At 37.3% G+C, this 19,628-nt stretch overlaps 1 protein-coding gene and 1 long non-coding RNA gene across 4 annotated transcripts in view; one reads left to right on the top strand and one right to left on the bottom strand.

Moving 5' to 3' along the window:
• Positions 1–19,628, bottom strand: part of TRAPPC9 (trafficking protein particle complex subunit 9) — a 1,102,825-nt gene that overhangs the window by 689,023 nt on the left and 394,174 nt on the right. The gene's annotated exons all lie outside the window — the stretch shown is intronic.
• LOC103105580 (uncharacterized) lies at positions 1,988–9,428 on the top strand. Its single transcript, XR_008917180.1, has 2 exons — positions 1,988–3,026; positions 8,060–9,428. It is a non-coding gene; the product is annotated as an uncharacterized LOC103105580 (long non-coding RNA).

The following is a 19,628-nucleotide window of genomic DNA, read 5'->3' as shown; positions in this document are numbered from 1 at the left end:
TCTCACCTTCTCCATTTCCTTTACTATAAGAACAAAACCTCTTTTAGTAAAGAGCTAGATTGTGAGACCAGTCATTGAAACCCTCTTAAATGTTACCATTCAGAGGAAAGCCATTTGAGTCAGCTGAGAGACACAGGAAGTGGTGTGGAGGGAAGGAGTGCAAAACCCAGCCTTTGCCCTAGCCAGCTTCCTGTGTCCTGGATCTTATTACCTTATATAGTCTTGTAATAGCTTCTATTACACCTTCTTGTTTTATCCAGCTACATCCTGGAAGAATTTATTTTCCCCAAAGTTTTCACTGTTCTCACCTGACTAGCATAGCTCCTACTAAGTATTCACAGTTAAGTAAACAAACATTTATTAAGGCTTAGTGAGCTTACTGTATAGCCAGGAACTATGTTAAATTCTGGGGATACAAAGGAAAGCAAGAAAGTTCTTGCATTGAAGGAATTCAGTCTAAGAGGAAGACAACATGCAAACAAATTTATACTATATGTAAACAAGATATATTCATCGTAATTTGGAAGTAATCTCAGAGGGAAGGTGCAAGCATGGAGACACAAAATACATGCTGATTTATTATATAATAACTGGGGGGAGGGGAAGAAGCAGAATAGTATGATGAAAGAAAAGACAACTGAATCGTACAGTACACAGAGTGCTAGACTTGGAATCAGAATATGTGAATATGACTTTGTAAAATGAAGATAATAATAGCATCTATATTTCCAGGCTTCTTACACCTTACTCCTCTAGATGTAGTCTTCAGTATGTGATATCTGCAGCAACACTGGCTTCCTTGTTGATCCTCCGACAAGACATTTTATCTTCCAGCTGAAAGCCTTTTCAGTGACTATTCCCCTTGCCTGTGTGTTCTCTCTTCTAAAAGTCATCGCTTCATGATCTCTTGGCTCTCATCATGGTCTTAAGAAACTTATCTTTCAGTATCACACCAACTCTAAAACTCATACCTCCTCAGTATCCCCTGACCACCCACCTTCCCCTCTTACTAGAGAAGTTGGAATGTGAACACTGAAAGAGCTCTTCTAGGATCCTCCCTTAAGGAGGGTGCCCAAGGCAACCATCTTACCTTGTCCTCATCATATCCATCTCTCCCTTAATAATTCTTAATCTTTTCAGGTTTTTTTTATATGTTGCCTTCTCCATTAGAGTGTGAGCTCCTTGAAGATAGAAACTGGCTTTTCCCTTTCCTCCTAACTGCAGACTTTAGCAAAATATCTAGCATAAAGGAGGCACGTAATACATGTTTGGGCAAGTAGATGGCACAGTGAATAGAGGGCTGGGAAGGAAGGCAGGAAGACTTGAATTCAAATCTGGTCTCAGATACTAGCTGTGTAACCCTGAGCAAGTCACTTAACCTGCTTTGCCTCAAGCTTTCTCATCTGCACAAAGCCACTACGCTACATTAGCTTTGCTAAGAAAACCCCAAATAGGGTCATGAAGAGTCAGACACAACAGAAACAACTGAAAGATACATGTTTATTGACTAGCTTCCCTGGTTTCCTCCAAGTCTGAGCTAAAGTTCTATCTTCTACAAGAAGCTTTTTCTGATCTTTATTCTAAAATAACCCCAAATCGATCCCCTCTACATTGAATACTTAGTTGTTTATATATAATCTCCCAAAACCCTGAGTTCCTTGAGAGATCTCTTTTGCCTTTCTTTTTATTCTGAAGGCTTAGCACAAAGCCTGGTACATAAAAGATACTTAATAAAATGTGACTGATTAAACTAGATCCCAGGACTGTTGTGAAGTTCAAATGAGACAGCATAAGTGTTTTATAAGCTTTAAACTATGATATAAGTGCTAGCTACCTTTATTATTGTTAACATTATTAATATATTTACAATTCCTTAAACTATATAATATTTGACCAGTCATTTACCTTCTCCAGGCTTTAGTTTTTCATCTATGTAATGAGAGATTTGGACTAGATAATCTCTATGGTTCTTTTGCATTCTTGCATATATTTTTCATGTTTTTCAAGATTTTGATAATAAATATGAATATACAAATCTCTCCTTAGTGAAAACACTCAAGAAATGTGACTTAAGATATATTTGGAATAGCCATGAAATGAATATATTTATATTATCTGTGGTTCATTTTCCATTTAATTTTGTGATCAATATTCACATCTGGATATTTTATGGTAACATAAAGTGTTATAGAGAAAACTACAGAGGTCATTGAAACATAGGTAGAAATTTTATATATGAGGAAAATGAAGTTTTAAGTGAACTTGACTTGTGGAAGATTAGATAGCAAATATTAACTGATGATAAATTTCCTGAGCCCACTATTTTTAAAATTTTATTGTCATGCAAAATACATTTCCATATTAGTCATTATTGTAAGAGCACACTTACATATAACCAAAACTTTAAAATAAAATCATAAATACCCTGTGAAAGATGACTCTCACAGTTCTTTCTCTGGAAGTGGAGAGTGTGCCTTGTCATAAATCTTTCAGGACTGTCCCAGATCATTGCATTGCTGAGAATGGCCAAGTTTTCATAGATATTCATTGTACAACATTGTTGGTACTGCTGAAGGGAAGGGAAAGGGGGCACGGGACCCCCAGCTCATATGCTAAGCACATCCAACAGCTATGCAACCCAGTTGCAATATCAGCAGAACTGCTGACCATAGGACATTCCAAGACTGAGACAAACAAGCAACATCAGCAGAACTGCTGCTGACTATAGGATGTCCCAAGACTGGGACAAACATCCCCTAAGACTCTGACCAAGCTAACCCGGAACAATGGGATGTATAAATATAAGGTCCTAACTCTGGTGAGGTGGAATTCTTTTGCTGAGATCCCCTAGCATGCTAGTAATAAAGACTTCCCCTTGCCTGAATTGCATTGCCTCCATGTGCTCCTTGTGTGGACATCCATTCAGACCCTAACATTTGGGGGCTCGTCAAGGATGGATGTGACCCCCCTGAGGACCACCGAGACAAGGGAAGTTCTCTCCCAGATTTCATGGCGACTCTCGAGAGGTGAGCGGTGTGTCTGTGCAGGGTGTTTGGTTGTATGATTGTGCATGGGAGAATATCTGGTTCCAGAAGGGCATATAGCTTAGTGGATGGTACCTTCCAGATTATAGAAGGGTATCCTATGTCAAGCCCCTGGACCAAAGTCCGATTTCTCACCTGTTTCTGAGTGAGAACCGACAACTATCAGAGAACCTTTTTCCTGTGAAGGACCAGGTCGGGAAAGTCAGGAAGCGAGTCCATTAAGATGGGAGGGAAGGGAGTTATATACAAAGGCTTGGAGATAGACATTAGGAGTCCCTGGCAGAATTAGGAACTTCAAACGGTTGGAGTCCTTCTGTTCCCCAAAGAGTAAGGGGGAGACCAGGGTTAGAGTCCCTGGCAGAATTCAGATTTCAGGAAACCCCATAGTGGACACACTATGGGTGCAGGGCAAGTAAAAAAACACTGGGTCTTTTTAGAAGGACACCAGGAAGGGCGGAGCCCTGAGCAGGCTCCAAACCCAGTCCAAATTTTAAAAGGATATTTTGTTTGTCTGTTTGTTTGTCTTTTTGTCTGTCTATCCTTTGTGTAACACTTTTCTGACCAGAAATGGGCCCGAATCAGTCAGTCCCCCTGTACATGGTCCTGAGCCATTATATGGACTTCAAAGCCCATGCCCATAAATTGGGAGTGACAGTAAGGCGGGGAATGTAGTGGCTGTTCCCTCACTTCCCCCAATTGCATCTCAATGGGGTAGGTCATGGGGGAGGGGCTGTGCCTGCTCCCACAGCAAGCTTCCAAGTAGGAGAGAGAATCTGAATAGGAGAGGATTTAAAAGTTCCTTCCTTGAGAAACCCAGCCAGCCTCAGGAACAGCCCACTTCCAACCCAATTGTGAGCATATAGCTTTGTCCAGATACTATAAGAGTATTTTGTTAGAGATCACAGTAAAAAAAAAGAGTCAGTTTTTGATAGATCAGTTCAGAGAGAGCTAGGGAACAAGAAAGTCAGCTCAGCCAATGAGATGGCTTAGCTCATCACAGCTTCCCCAAGTATGCTGAAACTGTTTTAATGAATTTTCTCCCTGCAAATTTTTTTCTTAAGAATGGATCCTAAAAACACCTATTTTTTCCTCTCAAAGCATGCTTGTCACAGCATTATATGTTACTGTTTATCTTTGTCTTTGTCACAGTCTCATCTCTATGTAAAAAGGGAGGAGTTACAAGCTTGAACTTTCCACTATCAAAAATCCTCAGCACAGGACAAAAGCAAATACCTGTTCAATGGTTTTTCCCTCTTTCTTCCTTTGGATGGTCCCCCAAAGAAGCAAAAGAGATAAATTCAGAGCAGAAAAGAGAGATTCTTACTCCACAGTTAGCAATTTTCATTTAAAATTAATTCTCAACTTGGAAGGATTGCTAATGATTTTGATATGGTACAAATATATATAATGTATTGTGGTTACTGTTTGTCAGTTAAATGTGAAATGTTAGCCAGATTTTATTGAGCACAAAAACTCATGGTTAAAGGGTTGTTTTGTTAGATCTTGCAATGCATAATGGTTTCAGAGAATTTGAGAATTGTCTAAATATGATTAATAACCAGCCTGACACAGAGAGGAATGTTTATTCTATATGGGCAGAAATTGTACTGGCTACTTTAGATGTAAAAGTCATCCAGAAAAAGTTGTTATGTTGTTGAAAGGAACTTACTCTAGAATTTAAACATGGGATTTTTCAAATCAGATGTTATTTTAATGTATGTGCTGTCAGAAATAGAAATCATGTAACACGAGAAGTTTTTGAAAGTGGTTAATCTGTGCATGGGATTTAATAATGTAAGTGTTAAGAATTTTGGTATTTTGCAAAAGAGAATTTCTAAATGGTATTGTCTTTGACTAAGGTTATATGAATTGTTTTCAAAAAAAATTTTGCACAATGTATAGGAAGGAATTTGTAATCTAGAGATGAACATGGATTTAGATACCAAATGCTGGAAATTAGTAATGCTGACTGAATGCAAAATATGTATGCATTTGTATTATGAAGAGAATTAAGTTTTCCACCTAAATATGTTAAGGGTATATGATATACAAACTGTATGTGCTTAACAAGACAAATTTAACCAGCCCTGAAATGAAGAAGGGCTTGTCATGAGGATTAAATACAATTCCATATAGTGTCTTTCCTGTACTTAAAATAATGGTAAAGAGGTGAAGCCAGAAGAAATAATGAAGTAGTCTCAATAAGAGAAGATAATTAAATTGAAGTAGATAAAGCATATCTATTCCTTCCTACATTTTTTAGGAAACAGACCCAGCCCCCTCACCCTCAGGAGGTCAAGCAGCTTATGCAAGCTGCAGAATGAACTCTAATTAGCCTAAGGATGAGAATTAGGAAGGTCAGGAAACAAAAAGAACTTCAGGTATATCAAAGAGGTCAAGCTGGAATGCCAGGTAACATGTAGATAACTAGGGAGAAGTGATTAAGTACATGTGAAAGTAACCAACCCCTGAGGACAAACCTAAGGATTGTCTACTCATCACTGACCTCACATAACTATGTTTGGGATAAGGTTTGTTTGACTGTCAAATAAGAACCTGTATGTGAAAGGAAATAACTTTATATCTTGTAACCTATCTATATAAGTTAATAATTGAATTTTGGGTGTCTAGATTTGTTTTATGAAGTGCTCCACTTCAATAAGAGTAATGAATAGAGATACTAACTGATACTATGAATTCTAGCATGAAACAGATATAATTGGAATAATGTTGATGGAATTTAATCAGGGATGTAGCAACGTTTTGAGTTAAAAGAAAACTAAATTGAAGGTTCTATTCTACTTTAGACAGGTTTGAGAGGAGTACAGGTAAATGCTTTGCACTTCAGTTTGGTTACAGTGAGAGATTACTAAAGGACTTAAAGTTATTTGGAAGTGTAGAGTTCAAACTGAAATCTATTGAGAGTAAACTATTATGAAAGGGGTTTGATGCATTCAACATTTTATATTATGCTCACTGGTTAAAGAAGGATGGGACAAGAATGTTAAGTAATAAAACCCAGCAGTCTTAGGATAAACTGCTCAGAAGTTATTAACCCCTTCCTTGCACACAGGAAGGAGAAAGAGTGTTTATAATTGTTCCACACTGATACTTAGGGACTGAAATAGGAACATCACGTAGTTGACTACCACTGTGGGATAGAACTTAAAGATGAGTATATTTCGGAGGTTTTAAGATGCTCAAGTTTGGAGTTGAGGAATCTTAATGCAAACATTCCATTCCCAGAATGATAAAATGAGTTGAGTGATATATAATTGATAAGTTACCACACATGAACTTTGGGGATATGTTGGTTGATATTTGGATTACATTTTTGATCTATAGAAAGATATTTGTGGCAAACAGTAGCCAAGGAGTGGGTAGGATGTTAAAAATGGCATATATGTGAAATATGCTTGCTCAGAATTTTATGGGAGGTGCTGCTAAAACATGTGTTGAAGTATTGTTTGGATATAAACATAAGCTCATTGTAAACCTGTACCATAGACTTTGTTCAATACTCAGTTGTTACCTCAGTTTACTAATTTGTACTATGAACTGAAATTTATAACTAATGTAATCCTTTAAATCAGAATTCTTTTGGGTTACTGATTAGCAATTGAAGTGATACCAACAGTATGTTTCTTTGACTTAAGCAAGTCAGAGAAGGTGGGAAGGTATGAAGAAAGAGGGACTTTGATCTAAAGTCCATAAAGCTTGAGTATGCAGATTTGTGAAGGAAGAATGGAAGTTGTGTTCTTCTTTTTAAGCAGAGGGTTTTGAAGGGGGGAAGGAGAGAGAGAGAGAGAGAGAGAGAGAGAGAGAGAGAGAGAGAGAGAGAGAGAGAGAGAGAGAGAGAGAGAGAGAGAGAGAGAGAGAGAGAGAGAGAGAGAGAGAGAGAGAGAAGGTAAAAGAGAACAGATAGATGTTTTGTTCTCATAATGGATCTTTAACTTAGGGATAATTTCTATAATTGATATATGTAGTTTTGGAAAATCACAAATAATTCTGGAATTTCTCTGAAAATTCCTTAGAGAGATTCCTGACTGATCTTGTCTTAGTTCCTACAGATGTCCTAAGGCCAGGATATGATCTAGCCCTGATCTGTATTTACTGTAGAGCTAATGAATTCAACATTCCAGTTCAGGTTTTATGACTAAATTGTGATAAATTAATTATTGCCAAAATATGTAAGAATAATTGCTATAATGTAGACTCACAGGCTTTAAGGAATCCTTAAGGAGGGAAAATGGTCAGAAAAGCTTGTTTGAGGGTATGGAAATTTGTTTCTGGTCTGCTGATAAGCAGAAATTCTCTCAGCTGAAATGGGTGAGACTTGTCTTTTAAAGCAAAAGAAGCCTTCTGGGATTTAATGGTGACAAAGTACACTAAAGACAGAGAATGTCGTGGAATGGTTACAGAGGCATGTTCTTGGCTCATCTAGGATTGGACCTTTTCTGACCATCTAGGCTGATTAATTATCTGCATGTGAAGCCACTCATTGGGTCCTTTGGGACCTGAGAGAATATTTTCTTTGGTAACAATATCCCATGATCAGCACATAATGCAAATTGTGATATTAAAGTTTCCATTTCCTCAAACAACCCTAATAATTGGTAATTCTCAAATTGTTAGGGAACATACTTTGAGAAGTAGGTGAAGTTTATTCATTGATGGCTTGTATTTGCAGCCTTAATTGAAGTTTGGATCTTGAGCTTGGAATAGCTCAAAGCTCTCCTGAATTTTCCCCAGAATCTAGGGTAAAGGAATACATCTGTAAAGTATTGTTACTCAAGTGTTTATAGATGTTTATAGTTAATGTGTACTTTGCAAACGGATATTCACATCACATACCAGCTCTGCAAACAACTCAGGAATCTGATTTCCTATAGGCATCTATTCCTGTCAGAAGATGCTTTCTGAAGATGGAGTCTGTTGGCTAAGATACCCAAATGCAAACACGTAATGCCAATTACTATTGTACTAATGTTCTCTGTTTCTATCTGGTGTTCTAGTTTTTGCCTTGATGCTGGTTTCTACACTTCTATCTTAAGGGCTGACTCTTCTTGTGACCTGTATGACCTGTCTGCCAATCAAGGGAAGCAGTCACTGGACATCCTTCAGATCTCCAAGCAGGTCCCCACCTATCTAGGACCCAGGCATTCACTGAGGCCACGCCCCTAAAGACCCTGTGTCTGCAGCCTTTCCCTCCCTGTTCCAAGTTTTGGGTACTCCCCTGTGGGAGATGTGAACCTTGCATTTGTAACCTTGGCAACCATTCCAGCCTGAAACCCTGGATATTGCCTATAGTCAATACCTCTCTCTCTCTCTTAACAGTAGGCAGGGACAACTCTACAACCATTCTCAGCTCGGAAGAAGCTACAGAAGACTGAGACCATCGCCCCCTTTCCCTTAGATATTTAGAGAGGAGATGACATGGGCTTTGTACCCCCAGAAACTCAGGCAGACTATTGTCAGGAAAACCCTTTCTGCTCCCTTACATCCTCGTGACTCCTAGCAACAGTAATACCTTCTCCCACCCGAAGGCGCCAAATGGTTGTGTGGGTCCTCAGGTTTGACCCCTGTGTAACTAAAGGCTCCTTAGACTCAAAGATCTTAAATGGAGAGGTCTAGCTCTTCTATTCCTCCAGAAGGGTGGTCTCTGTGCTGCCCTTTGGGAGGAGTGTTGCTTCTACACAGACCATACTGGAAGAGTACAAGAGTCCCTGGCAGAACTTCAAAAGAGCCTAAGTTCCCGCGATCTGGCTCTGTCCAAATCTCAGACGTGGTACCAGCAAGTTTTTCAGACATCTTCCTGGCTCATTACTTTGATCTTGACACTTGTAGGCCCCCTCCTAATACTTCTCTCCTCTTAACCTTTGGGCCCTGTATCCTTAACCGCTTGGTTCAGTTTGTGAAGGATCGCATTAATACAGTTCAGCTCATGGTCCTCAGGCAGCAATATCTACCCCTGCCTACATTAGAGGATTTCCCATGTGATGAGGCCCTCCCCATGAGAATGATTTCTCATGGTGGTCCCTGAAAAGAAGTGGGACATGAAGTGAAGGGAAAGGGGGCACGGGGCCCCCAGCACATCTGCTAAGCACATCCAACAGCTATGCAACCCAGTTGCAATATCAGCAGAACTGCTGACCATAGGACATTCCAAGACTGAGACAAACAAGCAACATCAGCAGAACTGCTGCTGACCATAGGATGTCCTAATACTGGGACAAACATCCTGGTTGAGCAACCCCTAAGACCCTGACCAAGCTAACCCAGAACAATGGGATGTATAAATATAAGGTCCTAACTCTGGTGAGGTAGAACTCTTTTGCTGAGCTCCCCTAGTGAGCTAGTAATAAAGACTTCCACTTACCTGAATTGCATTGTCTCCGTGTGCTCCTTGGGTAGACATCCATTCGGACCCTAACACTGTGTACAATGTTCTCCCAGTTCTGTTTATTTCCCTCTACATCCATTACTGCAAATCTTCCCAACTTTTTCTAAAATTATCTTGCTTATCATTTCTGATAGCATAATACTGTCATATTGGCCAATCTGATTTTCTAAGCCCTTTCATTCCAAAACAAGTACTTTTTGTACTACAAACTTCTTCATCTAGGTTTTACTCTGACACTTTTCAAAGTTCTTGAGTATCATTTCTATTCCTATGGATTCATTTACCCATTTGGATACTAGATTGGATATGGAAACTGATTTTCAAAGCCAAAATTTACTGAATTGGAGGATTAATCTCCTTGATCTCCCTGACAGACCTCTGTTGGAATCTTTATCACTTTTACACAGTGAAAAAGCAAAGGATTGTCTAATTTTATCATCACATTTTTACTGATCCAAGATTTTGTTAAAATAATTCTTTGTGAGACTATCTTCAGTTCAAGGGGGTTGCTATGACTTCAACAAATCATGCCAATATTCCTTAGTTATATGAAGTTTCACACACATGCCACAATGCACAGGCAGTTTTCTGGCAGAATCTGCTATCTAGACACAAAAGGGATCTGGGAGAAGTATTACTTGAAAGTTTAGGTATCCTCTAATTTAAGTAAATGTCACACATATTCATAGGTGGAGTCAAGCCCAACAATGCTTACATTCATCTAGCTACAACAAAATTCTGGCAACAAGATCATTTGAGATTATCAGCACTATTTAACAAAAAAAAATTAATAAAACTCTTAAATAGAAAGTCTCTGGCTTATATTTTATATTACTAATTGACCACCTTTCAATTCATCAGTAATCTTCCTCTTGTGTGGTTTGGACCCTGTAATTCTGGTGTTCAAAAACTATCCATGGTTTCATTTTATATCAAGTAGCAAATTTAAGTTCTTGAGCCTGACATTCAAGCCTCTCCGAAAACTAGCTTCAACTTTCTAGTTTCATCCCATCTCACATCATTTACCTTCATGCAGTATTTTCATGGTTCCCTGACTTCTTCCTACTTTTTCTGCCTCTACTCATACTTCTGAGTGTCCCTGCCTCATCCCAAATTAAACTGACAAACTAGTATGAGTACATTATCTTCCTTAATAGAATGTGAGGGCAAGAAGTGTTTAGTTTTTATCTTTATAATCGCAGCAAAAAATACTCCATCTCTCAACATAAGGTAGGAGCTATAAATTCCAAGTAAATACCTATTGCTTCCATCATTTAATGCCTATTCTGTCTCTTCTGTGGAAATCTCTGAGTCCTCTCCTCACAAAAAATGTTGGTAAAGACTATAAGAAAGAATAAGAGCAAAGATCTGCTTTTGAATTGTTGAAATTATCAACTGGACAAGTTGGAGTGGCATATATCATCATAACAGTTTAGATAAGACAGACATATTTTGTTGTTGTTGACAAGTCAGTCTTAAGTTTTTTCTTGTTTTGTTTTCTTAGCTTTGGATTTGGAGAAAGAAGATTGGGTCTTCCCTGAGCAACTCTGGACAAGTAATTTGTCCTTTTGGGTAGTCAATTTCCTCATCTGAAAAATAAGAAGCCTCTATGATACTGATGGTGAACCTATGGCACAGGTGCCAAAACACAGATGGCTCTCTGTGGGCACACACACAACAGCCCTCTCTATCCCCCACCCCCAGAGTTCATTACTAGAAATGCAGAGGGATTTGGGTAGAGCTCCTCCCCTCTCCCACTCCACCATGCCTGATGACATTTTTTCACATCCTCTGCCCCTCTGCCCAGCAGTCCAATGGCAGAACACAGGGGTAAGTTGGGAAATTCACAACCAGAAGGGCTAGAGAGGAGAGGAGCCCTCATGCCACTCCCTTCCCCATCTCTACACTTGCTGAGGACATTCCTTACATCACCTACCCTTTCACCCAGCAGCCCAATGGGAACATTTCCTCCCTCTCCTGTGTGGGATATGGGTAGGGGACTGGAAGCGGGGTGGGGGGGTGGGGATGGTTGGCCCAGTCCAGCACTTGGAGGTGGAAAGGGCATGGCACTCAGTCTGAGGGGAAAAGGGGGGGGCAATATAGGGCCTAGCACTCTGTCTCTAAAAAGTTCACTATCAGTGCTGTATGAGATGACCCATAGTATTTCTTCCAGCTTGATATCCCTGATATTCTGTTTATGGAAGAACAGGTCTGGGAGATAATAGCCAAACTTCTTAAAATTAACCATCCCCTCACCTACTCTACTATCTAATTCAACTATCTATCAAGGCCACCTTGCTATCCCTAACACAAGATATGCCACCTCCAATCTCAATGACTTCACTAGTTGTTCCTTTTGCCTGGAATGCTCTAACCTCTGCTCCCACATCTTAGTCTTCTCTGCCTTCTTTCTAATCTTAGATCAAATGCCATCTTCTGTAAAAAGTACTTCTGGTCCCCCAGATGTTAGTGATTTCTAAATACGTAGTTTTTTTCCTGAAATATATGCCATTAGCTGGATTAAAAATCCTGACTATGTTCTACAAAACAGAATTTCAATTTCAGATCATAACAAGCCAAAGTCAAGATTGGATGTTAGAAATAGCTTCATAGAAAATACCAGGAGAAAAGTAACTATTTAGTAACAGGAAAAAAACTGCTTAAGAGTTATTAAAGTTCTACAGGATGGGGTGGAAGGAGGGGAGGGAAAGAACATGAATCATGTAACCATGGAAAAATATTCTAAATTAACGATTTAAATAAAATTTTTCCAAAATTAAAAAAAGTTCCCTAGAGCACAAATCTATTCCATTTTTAAAAAATAATTTATTTTTTTTAATTTAAAAAATATATATTTTAAATATATAATAAAGTGATCCTTTTTGGGGTCCTTGAAGATACAATCTCTGCTCACTACAGGCCAAGCTATTCTGGAGTGAAAAATACATACACACACACACACACACACACACACACACACACACACACACACACACACACACAAAATTATGTCGATGAATATTATCAAAAGGATTGTCATCCTTACATTGACAACATACCAAAGATTGATAAAACATTTAGATAGCTATAATACAATACATGTGATTGCAAATACCTCTGGAAAGATTCAATAGCATAAAAAATAAGACCTTATTAAAATGCTAAAGATACACTCCTTAGTTATTAAAGGCATGGATTCCAATTACAGAAATATATAACATTTTAAAACAGACTGAAAGTTCGGCAGCTAGTGTATACTGTGTATACTCAAAAGAAGTCTAAAAGGAAAAGGACTCATCAAAAATTATTTATAGCAAACCTTGTTACAACTTTTGTTGTAACAATGAATTAGAAATATATTTATCTACTAAGGAAGGGCTAAAAAATTATGAATGTCATGAAATACTATTGTTCTGTAAGATATGATAAAGGGGATGGTTTAGGGAGGGAATTTAGAAATATTTGCATGAACTGATGAAAATTAAGTCAGTAAAACCAAGATAACAATTTAAAAATTATTTTAAAAATAACAATAATATTGTAAAGATAATTAACTTTTAAAGGATTAAGAACTATGAACAACACAATGACCAATTTTAAAGATTCATGATGGAACATGCCATCTACCACCAAACAGATAACTAATTGTAAGAATTTAAAATTTAGGTTTTATACTAATATGAGAATTCTATAGTAATACTGTAATCACCAATTTAAAGATATTATAACTAAAGTCAAAATGACCTTTAGTAGTTTTATTTACAAAGAAGTAGAAAGAGTAAAAGTGGAAAAATGAAAGAAGGTAGAGAATTATATAGCCTATCACCCTAAGTGCTGCTCTGGTGTGGGCCTCAGTCCCAGCAGGGTTTCACCATGTCCCTTATCCCCACATGGATTTTCCAGTAATTATCATCCAGAAGTCAGATGGTGTCCTTGGAAAGGGTTCTACCAATGCAGCTTCCTCCAGGAAAGAAAGGCCTCTCTGGAACGAATCTCTCCAGAAGCCAGGAAAGGAAGACCAAATACTCATACACCCAAGAGGAAGTCCTCCAACACCAAAATCCAAAGGAGAAGATCCAGGAGCAGTCCTCCAAGAAGCAGTTGAAGAGCCAAAGTCCCAGCTCAATGTGAAGCCAAAGCCCAAAGTCCGTTGGACAGTAATTTCAGGACTTTTTCCAAGTCACTTCCTATCCTTTCCACCACTTTACAGGAACCAACTGTAGTCTTTCAATTTGCTTAGCACTGCCCAGGGGCAGGGCCATGGACTCTAGAGTTGTCACCCACTTTAGCAAGTGACTTACAAACATTCTTACTAAGTGTTAAGTAGGGGTGCTTAAGTTTTTGATTGATTAACTTAAAAATTGCTGATTGACAAAGAAAGTTTAAGTCACTCTTCACATAATGGATTCAAATTACAGACAGAAGCATGTTTTTCTTTTTCTTTTTTGTTTTTGGACACTGCTAATGCAGGATTTTTTTTTATGGCTATCCATATTTTTAATAGGTTTTTGTTTTCTTACTTTTTCAGTTTTGGGGTGGGGAAGAAGGAAGCAATTTAAGACAATAAATTAAAATAAAACAAAACAAAATTTTTTGAGTTAGGTACTATTGTTTCCTTTGCTTAGAAGTTGACCCAGAAAAAAAAAAGTGGTAGAGTAAAAAGAGTGGCAGACTTGGAAGACTGGAAGTCCTGAATTCGAATCTTGACTTTGATACTTGCTGGCTCTATGTCCCTGAGCATGCCACTTAAACTCTCTGCTCCTTAGTTTCTCATCTATAAAATGAGAAGTTTGATCTCCATGGCCTTTAAAGTTACTTCCACCTCTAAATTTATTCTTTTATCTACAGAGTTTGATTTGGGTGATTCCAGTGCCTGGAGACTGGAAAGATCAGTTTAGAGATAAGCTTTTTAGTAAGAAAACAGATATGTTATCCTTGCAAGATTAGGAAATAGCATACTCCAAAACAGTAGCTCAAAAAACATATCTCGCTGACTCCTGATCTTTTTGAGAGATACCTCATATAATTTTCTAAACTGCAATGGAAAGCTTCAAAAACCACATGAATGAACGTTTGGGCAATGGTGCCAATAACAGGGCCCTTTCCTGGGGTGAAAATAATTATTTTAATAGGAGAAGCTGTTGCATAGGTGTCCAGAATTTATGATTTTTTTGTTTCCATACTAAAAATTGCATTTATTCCATTAAAAAAACTAAAGTTCTGCTATTAACTTATTGTTCTTGGGGATATTATTTCAACACTACAACTCTCAGATTTCTCTTCTAAAATAAAAGTGTTAGTCTAGATGATTTCCAGGGTCTCTCCAACTCTAACAAACTATGAATCTATGATTAGATAATCACTAAGGTTTAGTCATGCTCAGTTCTAAAAGCCTAAGATTCTATTATTCTTATCCATGAGAAGTAATTGTATATTCCATTTTTCTATTGATCGTGGATTTTCTTTTTCATTAAACCTGGTATAGTATCTTTTAGAGAAAAAAAATATTACTTCACCTAATTTTCCCCTTACTGACAATAACAATGGGCTCATTAGAAATTCATAAGAGAAAAAAAAATCTTTCTTAATGACTTGGGGGGGAGGTGGGAAGGACAAACAGTCCCAGGCCTTCAGAAACCCAAAGAGAAGTTTCTCTACCAAAAATTACACACAATAAATAATCTGACTTACAAACCTCTTCCCTCCCTCCAAATTAGAAAATTTTGCATATGACAACCTGATATACAATTCTATTCCTACCCCACAGTCAGAGGCTTGTTTAAATCTCTAACCCTATTGAGAAAAGAAAAGTTAGTACTGTGTTGAGAGTATAGCAACAAAGGATTATTTTCAGTTTACCACCTACAACTGGGTAAAAATGAGAGGGAAAATTAGTTCTCACAACTCTTCTAGTTCAATGGGGGTCCCAAAAAATCATGCATACAACAGGAAGAAGGAAAGAAATACTATAACCAAACAAATAAAATTCTCAATTTTAAGATAAACTTTTAAAAATGCTATTCTTCAAAGCACTGAAATATGTTCAGCTAAACAATGCACTGAATAAGGGCAGCACTCTGTGGTGAAATGATGAAGTGCAAGTTCTTAAACTACCCGAATTGCCAGAAATGTATTTGCATTAACCCTTTATAGAACAAGGGGAAAAATGAACTAGGTTCTTAGCTTGCATTTGCATGTTTGTGTGCATGTGATGTGTGCACATGCAGTTTAAGATAATAAATGTAACAAATATAGATTATATTGTTATCACCACAGCCTCTTAAAGACCTGAAGAGATCTGAATTCTGATTGTTGTTTTCCACTAATTTTGCCATGTAACAGTAGTAACTGCTGCAAGCAACACAGAGAATTTCTTATGAAATCACAGAATCATAGGTTTCAATAGAACTTTTGAGGTCATATGGCACAATCACTGAACTGAAATAATAATCTAGTCCTGAATTATACTTCAGAAATAATTGGTCAGCCTCTGATTGAAAAGGCTCAAGGACAAGGAACATGAAATGAGCCTCTAGTAATCTTAGATAGCTCCAACTATAATGAAGTTATTCCATAAATTGAACTGGAATCTACTTTCCAGTAAAATTCACCCTTTAATCCCAGGTTTCTCCTTTGGAGTCACAAAGAACAAGCCTAATTCTTCTTCCCTTTGACAACTCTTCCTAAATTAGGAACTAAGAATTATGTTTCTTCTTTCTTTTCTCATAAATTTCTCCATTAAAAAGAAAATTGTTCTAGGCAGAATTAAAAAGAAGAAATAAATGAGTGGTCAGTTAAGTTCTTTTGGCCAGAATCCCTAGGCATGAGCACAACCAATAATGACTATGACTTGTCATGTGACTAAAGAGGGTAAAGAACATGACAAATCTAGTATATATATATATCCTCAGGGAGAGAGCATTTTAGGTGTGTCTACCAGTCAGAACAGACAACATAATACAAAGGTCTAGATCACAGTCTCAAATAGAAATATGGAAAAAATAAAATCCGATTCCTAATACACAAAGTTCATTCCATGGGGATAGATAAAAAGGACCTTGTGTTTATATAAAGCCTCATTTCCTAGCTACACACCAAACTGTCTGTCTGTTTAAAAAGGAAAAAAATAATTAGAGTTTCCATTTGTAAGATACAAAAGAAACTCAGAAAATTAGTTTTAGAAGCAATACATCAAAAGAATCTATACATGGAAGAAACTGGTAGGCACTACAATATGCCAGCTACCACAACGAAAAAAAGAAATAGATTAAAAATACTTTCTATACCAGTGGTATCTAGATTTGAAGTCAAAAGGACTAGGAGTTGTTATGTACTGCCTAAGCAAACACAAGGACTGAGATTTGAATCACAATTATTCCATTGTATGGAATGACAATGACCAATGTAGCACTGAGCAAGGATCTTCCCTTTTCTGAGACTCAATTTCCTCATTTAAAAAATAAGGCAGTTGACTTGAACAATGCCTATTATCCCTTCCACCTTTAAATCTACCATACTATGATACTCCTGAAAAACCTTAGTACTGTTTCCACTGCCTCCAAAGGCAATCCATTAAATTTCTAGCATTTCTAATTCTAAGGCAATTTTTTTCTTAAGATGGAGGTCAATCAGTCAGACTCTATGCAACTTCCAAACAATTGCTCTTAGTTCTACTCTTGGGGACAAAGCAAAACATGTCTAAAATGAGTTTACACCTAATAGCTCTTCTGATACCTGAACCCAAGGATTATGTCATCATTTCTCATCAACACCCTTAATCCAAGTCTTCTCAACTTCAAGCAGTTTAACTGCTCTTCCAAGGGCAATATTATCTCCAATCATCTCCACTTCTTGTATATAATTCAGCTTGTCAATATTATCACTCTCAAACATGAGCCCAGAAGTGGACATGGTCCTGCAGATGTAATGTCAAAGACCAAGAAGGGAATTTCAAATTTCAATTTCATTTCAAATACAAGGCTCCTGTGAAGGCAGAATCCCAGATCTTCTTTAGAGATTATGCAATACTGAGAATTCCATAAACTTGAAGTCCAGTAAAAAAAACAAAAAACAACCTCAACTCTTCTTCAAACTGTTGACTATCTGCTCCATTTTATCTGTTCTTAGTTGCTAATGTGAACCTAAATCTGAGAACCAAAGATTCTAACTGGATATATCTCATCCCTATCTGATATCTAGATGAAAAGACTCCCCAAATTTTCTTCCTTTGATAAAGGTGGACATAACAAGCAGGGAACAGCCTGATTAGATGAATACAATGAACCCTGGGGACTATCTCTGACTTACCTGGACTCTTCTTGGAATCACAAACACTTAGAATAAAAGAGAGATAATTTAAAAGAAAATATTTTCTGTGATATTCCTAAAGCACATGTATGACCATATCTTCTCAACATTCTAAAATAGTTTCCTATTTCCTTTGGAACCAAATAAAACTATGTGTATAAATATACATGTGCATAAAGTATATATGTACATACATGCAATACAGTATGCTTACACACAAGAGGCTCCAGATAGATTTTTAAAGTAGCAGAGTATAATGGAAACAGAATGAGACTGGGAGTCAAAAATCTTGGATTAGAGTTTTGACTCCAACACTTATTAGCTATGGGAGGAAGGCGGGGGTTGAGCAAGTCACTGAAATTCTCTAAGTTCCAGTTTCCTTGTTTGTAAAAAGAATTATATTTGCTACATATTATTTACCATACAGGACTGCTGTGAAGAAAGTGCTTTTTAAGAACCTGAAGAGCTACATATGGGAGTTGTTATAATGCAGGGTGTCCCAAAAGTCTTTATGCAGTTTTCTGATTTAGTAGCTTTAAAATGCTAAGATTTTTGAAACATTTGTATATATACACATGCACATACATATAGACACAAATATACATACCTGTGAACATACCTGAATATGACATTTATGTGCATATTTGTGTGCATCTATGTAAGTACATACACACAGAGATAGTATAAAATAAAGGTTGGAGTAGATGGCTGCTCTCATATGATGTCAGTCTATGATCTCACTCTCTTTTTTTTTAAACCCTTAGAATCAATCCTGTGTATTGGTTCCAAGGCAGAAGAGTGGTAAGGGCTAGGCAATGGGGGGTTAAGGGACTTGCCCAGGGTCACACAGCTGGGAAGTTTCTGAGGCCAGATTTGAACCTAGGACCTCCTGTCTCTAGGCCTGGCTCTCAATCCACTGAGCCACCCAGTTACACCCTGTGATATCTTTTAAGGAAGTTAAGTTTCAGGAATTTTCTATCCCTTTGAAATATCAACTGATATGAGAAAAATAAATTCCATAGCATAAGGCATTATATAAATGTGTGAGGCATGTTGTGAAATAGAATAAAATAAGATATTTAAAACAGAGTACTTAAAACTAATAAATCTTCTCTTCAGCCTAGTTGTACTATGAGGTAGAAACTCCTCCTGAGATAATAAAAGGCAAAATGGGCCTGGAATCAGAAACAGTGGCAGCCTTATCACTTAGAGCATGTGTGATCTTACCCATATCATTCAACTTCTATGAAAAATGAAGCTAATTTATCTGTACTTGAAGCATGCAGCAGATCATTTTGTAGACTAAAGAAGCTATGGGGGGAAAAAAGGTTCTATAAACTTTAAATGGCCAGAGAAATGTGAGTTGTTATTTTGCAGAACCTTGCTAACCTCATCTTAAACAAAACAGGTTCAGCTCTCAATAAATAAGTATTTAAGCTTCAATTTGATACTTTAGCATATATACACATATTCCGTTATTTCAATGTAAGAATCAGGCAGTACAGATATCTCTATTTGATTCCTTTTATAATAACTCTCATTTAGCAAACAGGCTTATATATGAAGCACTTTCTTGACAGCACTTTGGGAGATAGATAACACTAGTGTTATTAATACCATTTTACAGGTGAGGTAGCCAAAGTCAAGGAAAGAGAAGAGATGTGTGGATTATAACACAGAGAGTTAATGGCTAGAACCTGGATACATATCCAGATCTGACTTTAGGCCCTGAAGTTGTTCCACTACATTATGCTGACTTTTTTTAGGAGTAGTTATTCATTTCATATATTTTGAAAAAAAAAAGAACAATATGCTGATTTACTAATCAGTTCAGATTTCAGAGAAAGGATTAGATTGTCTAAAAATCACAGTAG

Source organism: Monodelphis domestica, chromosome 3 (genome assembly GCF_027887165.1).
Source record: "Monodelphis domestica isolate mMonDom1 chromosome 3, mMonDom1.pri, whole genome shotgun sequence".
NCBI lineage: Eukaryota > Metazoa > Chordata > Mammalia > Didelphimorphia > Didelphidae > Monodelphis > Monodelphis domestica.
Note: the sequence above shows the minus strand (reverse complement) of the source record. Positions and strands in the feature narration are given on the sequence as shown.